At 30.9% G+C, this 5,213-nt stretch overlaps 1 long non-coding RNA gene across 1 annotated transcript; it reads left to right on the plus strand.

Moving 5' to 3' along the window:
- The first annotated feature begins 968 nt into the window (after positions 1-968).
- LOC134230624 (uncharacterized) lies at positions 969-4,459 on the plus strand. Its single transcript, XR_009984384.1, has 3 exons — positions 969-1,318; positions 1,835-1,998; positions 4,345-4,459. It is a non-coding gene; the product is annotated as an uncharacterized LOC134230624 (long non-coding RNA).
- The last annotated feature ends 754 nt before the right edge of the window (positions 4,460-5,213 follow it).

Raw genomic sequence — 5,213 nt, forward strand, 5'->3', positions numbered from 1 at the left:
ATCGCTTATATTCAAGTCGACAGCCCGAGCCCGATTGCATTTTTTTTAGGTGGATCCAGAAAAATTTCCCTAGAAGGTGGTGGCTCATATCGCAAGGGAAGAGGTCCAAGGCATAGCTTTAATAAATTTACTATGTTAGTTTAAAGGCCCTTTGATCCATGCATGCCTTACCACAATTCATGCAAGAGTAATCCGAAATTTATCCGAATTTTGGAATTGGCCTACTTTCAATATCTCTCTCTCTCTCTCGTACATATATCTCCAAACTTTAACTATAGATTTAAAAATATTGAGTGCTTTTTATATAAATTTATTTAATGTTTAACATATATATATAGGCCTGGGAACCGAGGGAGGGGGCTTACACAGATAGACATCATATTAAACATTGGGGGCGTAGGTTTAGCCCCCACTTTCAACTGGCACGTTGCAGTGTAGTCGAAGAAGGGTAAGTAGTAGTGTTTGAAAGAACAAAAATCGGTATTGAAAAAAGTTCGATCCTCACCCCCCCCCCCCCTCCCCTCCCCCCAACGAAATAGGATTTTCGTGTTTGGACAATAGATACATTTTTCCTTCTTCTTTTTTTTTTTTTGCTTGTTAAGAATTTTCATGTTTTTATTTTTTATCTTTCACTCCCCCCCCCCCCCCCCCCCCGGCTTCAACTTGCTTCCGACGCCAATGTATCACATTAAAATTTACCAGTATTACGTTATAACCTTAGACTCTTGAGTTTAAACTCCTTTTAAAGACTTGATTTTCATGGCTATAATGATAATCTGCCATACATTGGTATCAGTGTTTAAAAATATTCCTTGTTACGTTTTAAATTAATAGTACTACTAAGAATTACCTTGTCTTTATCACACCGCTCATAGCGTTATCGGCTACTCGGTTGTTATCGGACACTCGGTTGATTACAGTTTTTGACCGGTTAGTAAATATGATTTCTTTCGTTTGAGGAACGAATTAGACAGAAATCAGTTTCTACTCGGTGTGATAATAAATTACTTTTTCGGAATTACAAGGTTTTCATTCGAATACCTGGTGTATATCACGTGGTTCTTTAGAACCGGTCTCGTTAGCAAGGCTATATAAGAGGTGAATAGTGGTTTAAATACCAGTTTAGGACGACACGTAGAGCACCATAAAGTTTAAATCTCAGATACAGAACGAAGTGGCGTAGGGCGTGGTTCATCGACATGTTTAGCCATTGTAGATGATATGAAATCACAGAAAATAGAGTTGGAGAGAGATTTGACAGTGTGGAAAGCGAGGTCATCAAAGAAAAGCCATCCTAGATCTTGTTTTTATAAGATAAGTATTCATTTGAGAATACATTGATCAGTTTTTGAATAAGTAATACATGTAAATAAGTGATAACAAAGTTTGTAATAGAGAGAATTTGAAAACAAATACATGATTGTATTAGATGATGAGATTCGTTAATTCTAGTCAGTATATGATAATAGAAGTTATTTCCAGAAATAGATAATTTGTTTTGTATAAAGATAGATTTGTTAAAGGAAGAAAACTGGTGTTTCTGAAAAGCAAAACAAATACGTTACGTTAATTTATTTTTCAATTAAAACAAGTGTAAAATTTATAAGATATTATATTTGCACTTATATCCAATTTAATATATTTGTTTATCATTTTAAAACGTAATAAATGCATCAGCATGATATCAAGGGTATTTCCTGAGTATAGAAAATATCGATCAATTAAAATTGTTTGAATTTTTCAATTTCAGTTGCTTGCCATTTTGTCAAATGTGCTACTAAAATGAAAAGTTTTAGATATGTTGAAGAGGAGTATATTCTTATGTTTCAGGTAGTTACATGTTGGGGTTGGTATCACGATGAGTATAATGAAGAAGGTGATTTTAAGATCTCCAGAGAAGTACGGTAGATTTTTTCTTTGCGTTTTATGCCAATTAAAAGTTAAATTTCATGCGGACTCCATCACAATGGAAAAGAGAAGCATTTCATATTCTGATTTGTGAGTATAAAAATTCGTTTTTCGATTTATTTTAGTAGATCATTCAATCATGAATCCTTATAGTAGAGTATGGGGCATAGATAATTTTTGTTTGGTATCTATTAACCAAGTATATGTATTAATGACATATAAATTTTATAGAAGAAAACGAGTTTTACTTGTCTTATGATTAATGCTGGACATGTACGGCTTTGTGAAAGAGAATTAAAGGTTTAGAATATTTGCATTTTGATTTACATTGTAGTTAAACTAAGGTCTCATTTGAATTATCTACTTAAAATTGAAATTTATCAATTGAGTATTAATTTAAAAAAAAAAAAAAAAAAGAAAGAAGAAGAAGATTAAGATGGTATAAAATATTTATAGGAATGATAATTCTGCAGTATTTGCAGTGTTTTTAATTGGCTTGATTGAGTTTTCTAGAAAAAGAGATCTAAGTATTTAGTTTCAATTCTAAAAAGTTTTGATAACAGAAACTGAGTTTTGTCGGTATGATTTCGAGTAAAAAGGAAATTTTGTCAATGAATTCTAATTTTAAAAATGATTCACTAAAATTGAATTAAATCTTTTCTGAATATTAATTTCATGGGCTGTTTTGCGCAATATTCGTGTTTGGTAGTGTTTGGAAGATTTGAATTTTGATAACGTTGATATATTTCATTTTATAATGAAATGATATAAGGAATGTTTATTAATTGGCAACAATTTTTGGAGTATTTACTTTTATTGAATTTAGTTTTCACTGGAAAGCGATTTTTATAATATTGTAGCTATTTAAAAGCTGTTATTTTTTAATTTAAAACAAAAATAGAATTTGAAGGGAATTCCAACTCTAACCCAGCTTAGCATAAAATATTTTATGGATGTTAATCATAACGCATCTATCGTGTTTGGTTTTTGGCGGGATTGATTCCAGTAGACAATGAGAAGTACAAAATAGTCTAATGAAAATTAATATTTCTGTTTGAAATAATATTGAGTTGGGTTTGAATTTGAATAACTTTGGCACAATTTAGCATATCATGCTTTTATGAATGTTTTCCAACCATGTATATGGTATTGTCATTTGGCAATCTATTAAAGATTGTTTTCATTATACTGCTGATACTATGAAATAGAAATTGATTGGATTCGAATGCTTTGCACATTTTATCATAATATGATATTATGTTATAGATGTTTATCCAACTACATTTGTGGTGTTGCCATTTGGCGAGTTGGTTAAAGTAGAAAGTGGGTTCTTTATCATACGAGTTTGAATTTATGGATGTTTGTCCAACCACATATGTAATGAAGTCATTTAGTAAGACTGGTTTCTGCAGAAAGTGTTTTTTGGTATATATTAAAGTAAAAGTTTATAATTTTCATGAAATCAAAGAAAAATTTTGATTCGAACTTGAAGTATTTGATAAATTTTTCACATAGTATGAATTTATGGATGTTTTTTGAACCGTATTGTGGTGATGCCATTTGGCGAGTTGGTTAAAGTAGAAAGTATTTCTACATATAAAGTACAGTAAAAGTTGATAATTCTGATGAAAATAAAGTAAAATTTAATTGGAATTTGAACTTTTTGATAAATTATATCATAAAATGAATGTATGGATTTGTATCCAACCACTTTTGTGGTGATGCCATTTGGCGAGATTTGTTTGTGTAGAAAGTATTTCTACAGAAGTAGTAAAAGTAAAGGTTGATAATTTTGATGAAAATAAAGTAAATTTTGATTGGAATTTGAACTTTTGATAAATCATATCATAAAATGAATGTATGGAATTGTATCCAACCACATTTGTGGTAATGCCATTTGGCGAGATTTGTTTGTGTAGAATGTATTTCTACAGAAGTAGTAAAAGTAAAGGTTGATAATTCTGATGAAAATTAAGTAAAATTTTATTGGAATTTGAACTTTTGATAAATTATATCATAAAATGATTTTATGGATGTTTATCCAACCACATTTGTTTTGATGCCATTTGGTGAGATTGTTTTCAGTAGGAAGTATTTCTACAAATAGTAAAGTAAAATGTTGATTATTCTGATGAAAATAAGGTTATCATAACTTGATTATCAAATAGATGTTTATACAAACACATTCATGTTTTTCTTAATTAGAAAAAAAAAATGATTAGTGCAGTTTATAAATTTTGAACTTAATGGTGGAATTTTGATTCATTTTATCATTTAATGATAGTATGCATGTTTTGCTAGCCACAATGATGATGACTTTGATTTTTTATATAGATTAAGAGAGAGAGAAAAAGAGATCCTATACATATTTACTAAAATATCAGTTACAAGATATATGTATCTATCAGTTTTCTAACATCAAATTTGTTCTTCCAGGTATTATTGGTTATATTCTTCTTACGTTTAATTCAAGCACCATGAGGTATTAATCGGTGTACCAATAATGACAGAGTTTCAAAGAGGCACATATCCAAGGAATTGAGATGGGATTCAAGATGGTTCACAGGAATGTGTATTTTGTGCTATTTTGATATTGGATGATGAATATACTTCTATGTATAACTGTGTCGATTTGATTTGATATATTTGAAGTCTTCTTCCCTGGGACTTCACGATAAATCGTATGGTATGCGTTGAGTTTGACTTGAAACTATACTCAAAATTCAAGTGCAGCAAGCATTTATCGATGTATGGATAGGATGTGTGCATAACATCAAGACTTTTACAATCAGACTCACATGGTGAATTGCGTTATGGATTTTCAAAAGACGGCGGTGTATTTTTATTTTTTAGGATGGATATACATGTATTGATATTTTCCCGCGTTTCGCTAGTATAGTGAGAAAATGTTGTATTAATGACAAGATATTTATACGCATGTTGTGTGGATTGGTCAGAGAGTGACCAATAGAAATTATTATTATTGTCGTTATGGGTATTTCCTGTGTGAACAGAGTGGTGGATCTGTGTGGTTTTTATGTCACGTGACATGGTCATATAAATAGCAGGTGCGTGCTTTAAAAGTTATTCTTCCGCTCGTACAGAACATTGTAAGGAATGGAAACCAGTACAGCGAGTTCAGATGTGCACTATTCTGAAGAAGTTTTATTGGGCGAGTCTAGTACTAGTGAACAATTGTCTAACGAGGATGCAGTATCTTTATTTAATAGTTCATTGAGAAAAGCTTTGCAACAGCAGAATGAGGTCATTGTGAGTTCTATTGTGAAGCAAATTAACAGTAAACC

Source organism: Saccostrea cucullata, unplaced genomic scaffold, assembly GCF_032062105.1.
Source record: "Saccostrea cucullata isolate Sc308-1 unplaced genomic scaffold, CSIRO_AGI_Scuc_v1 ctg4750, whole genome shotgun sequence".
Lineage (NCBI taxonomy): Eukaryota > Metazoa > Mollusca > Bivalvia > Ostreida > Ostreidae > Saccostrea > Saccostrea cuccullata.